This window comes from Ceratotherium simum, chromosome 3 (genome assembly GCF_057802395.1).
Source record: "Ceratotherium simum simum isolate JZ-2026a chromosome 3, ASM5780239v1, whole genome shotgun sequence".
Classification (NCBI taxonomy): domain Eukaryota; kingdom Metazoa; phylum Chordata; class Mammalia; order Perissodactyla; family Rhinocerotidae; genus Ceratotherium; species Ceratotherium simum.
This window is the reverse complement of record NC_141902.1, coordinates 34,408,469-34,420,968: the sequence shown is the minus strand read 5'-3', so window position 1 is coordinate 34,420,968 and position 12,500 is coordinate 34,408,469. Positions and strand designations below refer to the sequence as shown.

The 12,500-nt window shown below is 35.2% G+C and overlaps 1 protein-coding gene across 4 annotated transcripts in view; it reads right to left on the bottom strand.

Annotated features, from left to right (window-relative positions):
- CDIN1 (CDAN1 interacting nuclease 1) overlaps positions 1-12,500 on the bottom strand; it is a 280,885-nt gene that overhangs the window by 202,714 nt on the left and 65,671 nt on the right. The window contains exon 1 of one of the 4 annotated variants that reach the window (XM_087424805.1): positions 7,026-7,056. The exons of the other annotated variants lie outside the window; for them this stretch is intronic. The gene's annotated coding sequence lies outside the window, so the exon portion shown is untranslated. Of the gene's footprint in view, positions 1-7,025; positions 7,057-12,500 lie in introns of those variants that run through there. 4 annotated transcript variants of the gene reach the window in all.

Sequence of the window (12,500 nt, the reverse complement as noted above, 5' to 3'; positions counted from 1 at the left end):
CGGAGACAGCTCTGCAAATCTCCCCGGCTGCTAAAGCCCTCATTTGATTTTCCAATTTACTCCTCTTAAATTTATCTTCCCACTAAAAATAAAAAGTGCTGATATTTTTCCCCAGTGCCATCCTGGAGAAGATGACTCCAAAGGGTTACTCTGGCAGAACTAATCTGCTTACACCTGCTCTTCCTCACCTGACAGAGCCCGGGCCTTCTAATGCCTTTTCGTCTGATCATTAAACCAAACCGAATATGCCTTCAGCTCCACGTGAAAGAGAGTAATTAGTATACTTGTCAAGCCAGGTACAGCCCTGCTTACCCTGCTGTTTTTCCCTCCAGCAGCTAATGAACTGCTCCCATCTCATTATTCAAAAATAAAAAGGCACTTAGTATACTATGAACTGATTTCCCTTGCCTTTTTTTTTTTTTAAGAAGTAACAAGATTCGGTGCTGATCAACCCTACCATTAAGTGACAATGTGATAAATATCCTTCTGGATTGGCGAACAGTTAGCCACTTGGTAGTCTGACTAAAATATTTTATGAGGCAACTTGGAGGGCTCCGCCATGCTTTACTGAATTTGAGACCCCCCCACCAAACTAATCAAATTCATTATTCTCCACCTTTCTATATACAGGTGCTCCACATATTCATACTGTTCTATTTTTCCCCCACAGCACTTATCACCTTACTATTCTCCATTATTTGCTTATTTATATATTTATGGTTGGCCTTCATTATTAGGATGTAAGCTCCTGGAGGACAGGGATTTTTGTCTATTTTTTTGTTTTACTGATGTCTCCCAAGGGAGAATGAATGAAAACGTAAATTTGTACTGAAACACAACTCCTTTGAAATTATAATGAAAATGTGGAACTATTCTAAACATCCAAAGTGTCAAAACTTTTTTTTTTCGAATTAAATAAGAATGGGGGACAAAAGGAAAGATGCAGAGAAATAGAGCACTGAAGAGAAACAGTATGAAAAAAAATTGTTTTACCCCCTACTGCTAAATAAAATCTACGCAAAATTTTTAAAATTTTAATTAATAAAATTTAATGACATTCTACTTTTTATGCCCAAAACAAGCTGATGTTTTGAATGCTTCAAAATTCTGGGTATTCTATTTAATTCCTGGCAAAAAAAAAAACCAATATTGCCAAGGTCAAACAAATTTAAAAACATCAAAATCCATAAAATGATGAAGCATTTAAAACAGGTCATATGATTATCCCTTAGGAGAAAATAAGGATGATATATCCTAAATTTCTCCTAGACCCAAAGGTGATTCCACTTTGCTTACATCACTGCACGAAACACTAGGCTCAATTTTTAGAGGTGTCAAATGCATCCGTTATCGGTACAAAAAAATTTGGAAGAAACCAGTTAAGATGTTGCTAACAATTTTGATCTAAATTGAATACACTTCTACGTGAGGATTTTATTCTCCCTAGTACAGCATAAGCCTCTTGAGGGCAGATAACCCGACTCAGCCAGAAGACCCAGCTTTCCACAGACTGGGGAGCACATGTTCCTTGAAAGAGAGAGAGAGAAACACACACACACAACATGTCAGAATGGCTGATAAAAAATAAAGGAATTTTATAAACAAAATCTGCCCCTTTGTCACCCATTTGTTGATCTCAGTTCTCCCAGCCCTTTTGCCTTTCATACTACTGTTAAAGATATGGTTTTCTACCTTCCATTCAGAAAGCCAGGCAAGCAGCCCCAGACAAAGAACAGCACGAATGCCAGAGCTGACTCAAAGAACACCCAACAGGCGAATGGTTTTGTGAATGAGGCAGCCTATTTCCTTCATCCCCAGAGACAGAAAGATCTCTTCCCTGCTGCTGAAAACCTAAACTGAAGCAACTAAATCTATAAAATATTATTTAAAGAAATGTTCTTAAAGAAGTCACACCTTTCTTTACCAGATGTTCATCAATAGTCTGAAAACTCAACAGGAACAGCTACAATGGAAATGCAGAAAACCAAGACTGAAACAAGAAATAATTAAAAAATAGGTCAAATAAACAGACCATAGGACGCTCTGCCCACCCAATGCCCTGTAGACAAAGGTATTCACTGATTAGCCAGCATTTTTGATAATTTATGGAAGAGTGATGACTGAAGCATGGAAAAGAACCAAAATCAGGTCTAGATTTTAAAGGAATTCACCTTTATTTTGATTTCTTCGCTTCAGAAAGTATTGCCTCTAATAATCAAAACTAGTTGATTTGCAAAAATAAAACAAAACAAAAAGGTGTTTGTTAATAAATATGACAGATTTGTGAAAATTTTGATCAGACTGAGAAAATTTATTTTTAACTCTTATTATAGCATTGGCAGGCCTCTTTTTACGAAGAAGAATATGTAACTAAAGAGAATATATCAGTCATTTTGCAGAGGGCTTTACTTGAGACTGATGTCAAATAATTTCATCGAGATGAATGATAGACAAGGACATATGTCTGCTTAGTTTATGGGTACCCTAGAGAGGAGGGGGAATAGAATTAAAAGAAAAGATTAGAATGTGTGGCACAAATTTAACTCCTGAATCTAAATAAAAGTTGTCTAGTGAGATTATAACCCAAAGTATAAAATAAATATACACAAGCCCATATATACATACATAAATAAGTGATTGAATAAATAAATAGAGAAGAGACAAAACTTCTTTACAGAAGAATTCCAAATAATATATCTAGATACTCCTCTTTCCAGGAGTTGGAGTTTAATCTCCCTCTTCAACGTGAATATGGGCTAAAATTAGTGACTTTCTTCCAAAGAACAGAGTATAGAAAGGGAAAAACAGTAACTTTACAGTAGAGAACTCTGGCAAACACTACCATCACCAAGAGATTAACATAACCAGTGATAAATAGTATTGATATCATGTACTCTCTGATATGATAAGGCAACTTCACCTCTGTGGTATTCTTTCCCAAAACCTACAATCCCAGCCTAATCATGAGAAAAATATCAGACAAAACTAAATTGAGGGACCTTATACAGAATACCTGATCAATATTCCTCAAAACCATCATGATCATCAAAAACAAGAAAAGACTAAGAAACTGTCACACACCAGAAGAGACTTAGGAAACATGATAACTAAATGCAACGTAGGATCCTGGATTGGATCCTGGACCAGCAAAAAGCCATTAATGGAAAGAGTAGTGCAATTCAACCAAAGTCTGGAGTTCGGTTAATAGTAAGGTGTGAATGTGGGTTTCTTAGTGCTGACAAATGTACCACAGTAACGTAAAACTGCAACATTGGGGGTAACTAAAACTGAGCAACAGGTACAGGGACAACTCTCTGTACTATCTTTGTAAGCTTTCTGTAAATCTAAAATTATCCCAATAAAAATTTGATTAAAAAAAGTAAAAGCTTTCTAGTGGACTTGCTGCCCCCAGAAACGACCTCATGAAAAATTTAACCCTTCCATCACCACCCAAAAACCAACTCCTATTGCTTTTGAGAGAGTGTTGGCTAAAAGAATCCCTGAAGTGTAAGATATAATTACGAGTAATTTCAGCAGGAAAAAAGTTGTAAATTTCCATAGTACACATACAGGTAGACCAAACATATGCTGTTGTTTTGTTATTACAAGACAGAATAAATTAGTAAAAGAATTCAGGAAATTGAGTTCATCCTCCCATTCTACACAGCTCTGATAAGACCATAATTAATTTCTCCCTATACAGAGCATCATAAAAAGTATTTTAAGAGGTTTCAGGATCTCCAAAATTAGAGAATTCAAATTTCAGGAGTACTTGAAGATAAAGGGTAAATTAATTCCTTCATATGTTTTAGGCAACTATTTATTGGAATATTACTGCCTATTGCTACAAAAGTAACTATCATCAGAGTACCTACCATGCGCCAAGCACAATGCTAGGTACTTTACAAAATCTCTTTAATCTGTATAACATTGAAAGGCAGATGTTACCCAATCTTAAAGAAGAGCAAACATGGTTCCTGAAGGAGTTACCCAAGGTGACAACTAGTATAGGATCAAACTAAGATACAAACAAATTGTAATAGATGAGATTTAGGTAGAAAGGAGATAGTCTTCTAACATTAAGAGAAGCTAAGCACTTGGGAAATATCTAAACAATGCTGTTAATTCATATTCATTAAATAATGGAAAGAAGAAGACTCTGAAATCAGAAGACTTAGGTCCCTTCCCTCACTCATTGCTTTTGTTGGTTCCTTTGTGCATTCAGGCACACAACAAAGGTAAGCAGAGGAGCAAGTAGGTGTGGGTGATCTGAGTTCAAGTCCCAGCTCTTGCTCTTTCTAACTGTATAAGTAGGCTGGTCATTTATCCTGAGCTTCTGTTTATCATTTATAAAGCCGAAAATAACATTTGCTTTATCTATCTCAAAAAGTTCTTGTATGGATCAAAAATATATCAAAACTTTTTTAAGCAATAAAGTTCTATTCAAATGTTTTACGTGTTATCTACAAAATTCCTTAATATCCTCTCAGCCCTAGAGTCATTAGTAAATGGTAGGTACATTATCAACAAATATGTAATTCAAGTCAACAAATATTTATGGATGTGAGACTAGGGGATGAACCAAGATAAATAACACTGAATCTGCCAAAAATCAGTCCTGTGTTAGTTATATAAAACGTCTTCTCAGACTGAAAGACAACAACGGCAAGTTGTGAGGTGAGAAAGACAATGAGAAGGGTAGGTGGCTTAGTGTAGAAGACAAATCATTCACCTACACACACAATTTAGTTTTAGCAAGAATAACTTGGTAATCCCCATTAAAATACAAAGGTTAGCTCATATACAGTGACGTCACAGATCAACTATGATCCAAAAGATCAAGTCATGGGCTCTGAATGAAGCAAAAATTATCTGCTCAACAAAGGAGATCTACTCAAAATGTACTTGATGTCCTTACAAGACAAAAGAAAGTAGCTCATAGTATCTGTATATTTTTATCTGATTAATGAATAAATATTATTCATATTTTCTAAGAAAGTTGTTCACCAAGCAAAAATATTTGTTGTTTCTCAAGCAAAAATATTTACTCTAAAAAAAGAATTATTTACAAAATGAAGCAGGAAAAAAACACCTTACAATTATCTCATGCTTAAATATATTAGCATCCTCTCACGAATTAGGAGAAAGTGGAATTCCCAAATTCTCAAACCGTGACGTAATATTGGTTTTATTGATTCTCTGTACAATTTGTGGGAGCACCCAATCATTATTTTGACAGTTTTATCATAAGGTAATAGACTTCCTTTTAGATAATTGCAGTTACCACATTCAATTTCAATGTTCCATAGGATTTTTTCCTAGATACAGCTTTACTGTCAGTCCTAGATCACATTACTTTCTTTTTATAGCTACACACACAAAGCATTTTAGGCGTTACACCTAATTATGTCAGCACAATAACAATTTAAAAGCTCATCATTAAGAAGTAAAGGTTAAGCACTTATATGTTAAGACTCCTTTTTATAAAGACATATAGTGCTATATGACATAAGTAAATGAATTATACAAGCACTTAAAAGTCTGTTTGAGAGTTACAAAAAAATATGACCTCTTTTTGGGTAAACTGGGAAATTTGATGAGTTTGTATCCAGGCAATAACATTTGTGAATCACAGTGTTGACTTAGACTAGTTTTCTGACTTATGAAAACTATTCTAGCCACACAAGTTTTACAAAACAGAGTTGTGTGACAAAATACCTTTTTTCCTAGGGAGGCAGTTCAGCATAACATTTGAGAGCATGGGCTCTGGAATCATTCTGTCGTTACTTACAGTTTGACCTGGGGCAAGTCACTTAAGATCTTTGTACCTTTGTTTCCTCATCTGTAAATAGGGATAATAATACTACTAGTCTCACAAAGTTGTTCTGAGAATTAAACGTCCAAGTTGGTAAAGCTCTTAGAAAGCAGCTGGCATATAGTATGCACTATATAAATATCAAATATAATTATTATTGCTGACTTGAATTGCCCTAAGTGGCTAATAACTAAATAAAGACATGAGAAAGGATCAAAACTGATAGGTGATCTAAGCCAGAGGATGAGGTGGCAGAAATACAACGGAAGCCAAGAGATGAGCTACTCACGGAATGCAGGAGTATGGGGTATTCCAACTCCAGAAGCAAAAGCAAATTTGAAGTTCAGAAGTTCTTTGCAGAAAGAATGAATTAGGCTGAAAGGAACTCTCAAGACTGAAGCCAAAACAGGTATCCAAGGCTTAAAACTGACAACCTTGCAGTCTCCCATTGGTGTGTATGTGTAAGGCGGAGGGGGCAAATGTTAGTAGGGATGGGGTCAGATAATGACCAGTAGACAACAGAAGTGAGTAACTGCAAAGAGGCTAGGCTTTGTAGCAATTCAGTTGAGCTGTTAATCCCCCCAAAAATATAAGCCACAATAATTCTCAATTTAGTGCATTTCATCATTTGGGGAGGAAAAAAAATATCACTTGGGGAGAAAAAAAAAATTTCCACTCCATAATTTCCACATTCCACTTCATAATTATAAAATTATCGGAAAATGACTTGGTATCTTCATAGGCTCAGGCAAAAATTCTGTCTCCCCTAGTCAATTTACCTGATTAAAAAAACGTAAAATAAGAAGTAGCAACTATAAATTAAAAGCGCACCCATACAATATAATTTTGCACCCGAATTAACTACTTCTCTCAAGATAAACAAAAAGTGTTTCTAGTAAGTGATTGTATTTCTAAATGAGAAAAACAAATCAACAAGGTTCTGCAATAAATATTCTGGAATGACCAAAAATGTCAATAATCAATATCTCATATCCAACTAAAAAATAAGAAATATTGACCAACAGAGAGCTTTTCTTATGTATCAATTTATGTAAATAAAAGTATTTTTTTAAGTTCTAAGAAGAGTCTACTTTATTGTAAATTTTTAACACAATTTTCCTTAAACAGAAAAAAAATTTAACATGAAATCAGAACTGTACCAGAAAATTTAGCATATATAAGCACCACACATATATGAACCAATTTTTACCTCTGGATGCTTCTTGAGACAAAAGTTCCAGTGGGGGTGGGGGGGATGATTTCTGTCAAAATCAAGCAACAACTTGTCATCAGTCCTTGATTACTGTTATCTCTCAGGCTGTGAACCCACCCTCCAATCCCTTTGGTCCTTACCCAACTACCCCTCTCACTATCATCCCCCTCCACCCCTAACAACCTGTTCACTCACTGATCAGTTTGCTTTTTATATCTTAAAACTTTCCTCACAAGTTGTTGAGAAAAATATAAGGGGAAGAACATTAATCAGTAAAAGTTTTCTATAGTTGGCAGGTTTGCTAAGAAGTTCAGTAAGATATCAACATTAGTAGCCAAGGTAGATTATTTTTTAATTTCAAGTAACCATCTCCGCTTGTACCCACAATCACGGATAATAGAGAGCTCATTAAATGCCACTGGCTATGCTGTATATAAAGCATAGTTGGAATCTAATTTCCAGTTCTGAGCTTCTTGAATGACAAAAGCTTTAAGTATAATCATTATCATTAATATTTACCATGCAATGAATGTGCTTCTATACTTCTTTTTCAAACTAGGGAAAACAAGTCATTTTCTCATTCTACCAGTTGTAAAAAGCAAGTCTATAAATAGGTACTAGAAAATGCCTATCCATAGATAAAATTTTTATTAACAAAAGCTGAGAGTCCAAAATAAGCTCAAATTCCTACCCCTGGAATTTCACCTGAATTGTCTAGACCAGCAAGATTCAAAGGACAGATAGGATACAATTGAGCTTTTAAGAAATGGAAAACATCATATTGTATAGAAGCTTGAGAAGTCTTTTAATTAAGACTTTTAAAAGGTTTTTAAATTATATAAAAGGCAGAAAGGCACCCACATGCAATGTGTAAGGGAATAATATTTGCCATTAAATAAATGTGTAATCAATAAGCAACAGATTTGCAAAGAATTGAATATATTCCCTTCTATACTAAGCTAGAGAAGCTCCATGAATTCTCTTCCTCACAAAAGCACTTACTCCTGGAACACACATTAATTCCTTACATTCATTTTACTACCATTTAGGGGGCCAAAAAATTTAAGGTAGCAGGCAAATGGAAATTCAATTCTTAATCATTTTAAGGATTAAATAATTACTTGACAATTAAGAATCAAACGAGGGTTCACATATAGAATGGAGAATGCCTTCGTGTATTTGAAGTGTTGTAGAAAGAACATTCCATTTATAGATGACTCAAATCTACACTATGCTCCTGAGAAGGAGGCCCAAATTTCCAGCTTTACAGAAACATTCTATAAGATGTGGCCTGGAACCTCAATTTAGTAGCCCAAACTGAATTCAATTTTTCTCCTTCTCCAACTCAAAGCAACTCTTATTTCTATTATTATGAGATACCCCAGTTTGAAATCGTAGATTCATCCTAGGCTCCTTTCACTTCCTCATCGCCAGTATCCAGTAAATTGCCATGTCCTATAGACTTTATTTCCTCTTTCACTTCCACTGCAAATCCTAATTCAGACCTGTTTTAAATGGTCTAAGAATAATGTAATAGCTTATTAACTGTTCTCTCTCACTACATCCAGTTTCTCCTCACTTCAATCTACTCTACATAGTGCTGCCATATTGTCTTCAAACTTGGTCCTTAACCGCTGTCACCACACAAAGCTCTGTGTCATGATCCATTATAAAGTATATTGCAAGTTAATTCATAACTAACACTAAGTATATTTGTAAGTGCTTTTTTAAAATAAATGAAAGTTGATTTAGATATTTATTTAATAATATTCTTTTTCAATTGTTTACCAATATGCTGTCTTGAGTGGAAGAGAGGGGATGGAGTTACAGAAAAGTGCTAGGAATTGCACAGAATCCTGGTTACCACTAGGTAAATGATATCCTTCACATTTCTCTTGTTGAAAAGCCATAAAAACAAATTAAAGTTCTGATCATGTCGCTCTGCTATTTAGAACCATAAATGGCTTCCTATTGCCTGCTAATTTAAATATAAACTCCTAGGTATGAAATTCAGTATCTTATATCATATGATCCTAGCTGAATCTGGCCAACTTTAATCCCCACAATGATTATACATTCAACCTCTTTTAGTCAGTGATTACAGACTGTTCTTAAGCAGACCTCATACTTTTCCATTTTCCTTACTTGGTTCACACAGTTCTCTGCCTTAAATTGTCTTCCTCTGCAGCTAACCTCCCCCACCCAAGGAGCCTCCTCTAATTCTACAAACCAGAATGTGTCTTTACACTGACTCCTTCCAGCGTGTTTTTACCTCTAAAAGCACATATAGAAAGATAATTCTTATGAACATGCTTCACACATCCCACTAAGCTGTGAGTTCTTTGATGGAAAGTCTATGGGTTTTATTCCTCTTTCCATCTACTACAGTACCTAATGTAGTGCTCAGGATAGAGTCAGCCCTCAAATAGCTCTTGATGAACTGCAGAAGAATACAGAACGTGAATTCCAAAGGAATCAATATTCCAGTATTGTTAGTAAGGAAGTACTCAAAGTCTAATCAGATCCAAACACCTACTGGATGCTTTCTCACACTTTCTTCTATTAAACCTAGAGTTTTATAGATGATTGTACTGTGTACTGAGGGCCTAGCATGCTGCCAAAACCAGTTTGTTTCAAAACTGAAGTTAAGGTCATTCAAAAAATAAGAACAAAAATTAGTAATGCCATTGGAGAAAATATAATTTCATTTGTGGGGGAAAGGGAATTACAGGTTAGGTAGAAGAGCACATCCTCTTAAGAAAATAGAGAGAGTAAATTGGAATTCTACACAACATTCATCTTCACTGAAAATTTCATTCAATTGTATTGTTCATTTTAAAAAGATATTCTATTAATGGTGGGCTATCCCAAAACCAGGAAGAATATACTGTTATACGGAAGAAAGCAAAGTTGTATAAAATCTTCAAGAAATAAACAAAACTTCCAGTTTTTAATGTAGATGGAGATATTTTCCCAAAGGTTCTTCAGAAATTTTAATCTGCCTTCTATTCAGACTCAAGAATAGTCAATGTGCTTAACTTATAATTTTATTATAATGGCAGCCGCGCTATTAATAAGAGCTCCTGCAAGTTAGAGATGATTGATTTTCATGAAAGAACTGTGAGCATTTAGATAATTTTCTCCCATTTAAGGATATTTCAATTTTCCTATCTACTCCAGTTAAGAAAATCTTCATTAACAGTTATCTATAGCATGCCCCTAGTAAAAAGTCAGGGTTCTTAGTGTGACAACCACTCACTCATTTATTCATTCAGGCACTCAAACTCTTAATACTTGAGACTTAACAGGGAGCAGGACATGTGCTAAAATTGGGGAGCACTGAACAATAACAATAACAAAAAAAGACAAAATCTCTAGCCTTCTTGCAATAGTTAAGATGGGGAGGCGAGATTCCAGAGAATATAAAACATAGAATTAAAATTCAGGCTTCCTTAGCAACTCAGTCTGCAACTGGTCATCACTTTCCAATTATATTCTCTGTTGGTGTAATTAGAAAACATGATATAAAACAGGAAAAAATGTATTTTGATACTTAAAAGATTTGTTCTAAATATAAGGGCTTTCAGTTGCAGGAAAACAGACCCAAATGTAATCTACCTATTACTCATTATTTATCAAAATGCTGTGGGTAATATCCTACACCAGGAAGAAAGACTGCAGAGCAGGGTAGGCTCAATCACTCGAACTGACGGCATGAGAGTACAGAGCTCTTCATCTCCTGCTTTTGCCCAGGTCTGTAAGGTGACATGAAAACCCGCAACTCTAATCTGACAGCATTTCCCCAACAATTATTCTAACCTAACCGGTACTTTATTCACCATAATGCAATAAAAGGAGCTTGGCAAGGAGCTGGCAGCCTTGAGTTCAAGCACTGCCATTCACCACCATGCCCTTTACTACCACTTCCATTTACAGCTTCTTAGAATCTCAGTCTCCTAACGTGTTAATTGGCCTCCTACACCTCCTCTACCTCAGTGGATTATTCTGAGGCCATAAAAAAACCACGGAAATGCTAACTATTCTCCCTCAGAACAACCCAACTTCAGATTCCATTCAAATTTCATGAGGAAAAGAAAATGGCACAATGTGAGTAAACTTCCCTATACAGTAGTTCCCCCCTGTCTGCAATGGATACCTTCCAAGACCCAAGTGGATGCCTGAAATTGCAGATAGTACTGAACCCTATATATACTATGTTTCTTCCTATACATACATACATACCTATGATAAAGTTTAATTTATAAATTAGTCACAATAAGAAATTAACAACATAACTAATAATAAACTAGAACAATTATAACAATATACTGTAATAAAAGTTACTATAGCTCTCAGCAAACGATTTTTTTTCTTTCCTTATTAAGCCAAAAATTTTCACCTTTTTGCTTAAAGGAAGCATTTTACGGCTTCTCTTTGGCATATCCAAATTGTCAGCATCAGTCTTGCGCTTTGGGGCCATTGTTAAGTAAAATAAGGGTTACTCGAACACAAGGGTTACTGCAATACCCCAACAGTTGATCTGATGATCAAGATGGCTACTAAGTGACTTATGGGGCAGTAGCATATACTGTGTGGATACCCTGGGATAGAGTGGGAGGGCATGAGATTTCATCATGTTACTCAGAACAGCACACGATTTAAAACTTATGAATTGTTTATTTCTGGAATTTTCCATTTAATTTTTTTGGACGAAGGTTTACCCTGGTTAAGCAAAACCCTCGATAAGAGGGGACTACTATACTGTCTAATTTAGGAGGAAGAAAAATAACTTAATTTAATTGAACAGATTTAGTTTGGAATCTGGGCTCTAGGGTCAGCTTTATGTAGTAATAATTATAGGACCATAGCCAAGTCACTTATCCTCTCTGAAACTCAGTCTCTGTAATACCTATTCTATCAATACATTAGTTTAGCTGTGAGGGTAAGCAACAGTACAAGATATAAGTGTCCTAAAAGACTGCAAAACATTATTTAACTAGGGGCAACAACAAAGTCAATACAAAATTGTTTGTTATCAAAGTGCCTCTTGGATTTCTTTTCCACTACTGAGACCCTAGGTAGAATATCATACTCTAAAAATCAACCCACAAAAATACCCAACAGTACTCCTTAAGAGTAGATATTATTAAAGTATAACGTTACTGAAATCACATGGCTTGTGTGTCCCACGCTATTAGCTATACCTTTTTATAGAAAGAAAAACAACTTAAAACTGAGCATTGATCTAGTGAAAGTAGTAGTGCATACATAGTACTCTCCACTCCCAAAGGAATAGGATTTTTTCCCCGATTTCTAATTTTAAAAGGAAAAAATTAAAAATACAAACCAAGACTGACTAAGACTTGCAGCTCATTAAAGCCGAGGTGATTTCCCCTATATAGAATTCTATTGATCTCCATAGTCCACACTAGACAAAAAGTGTGGTCAGGGAAGGGGATGATGGATGCTCCT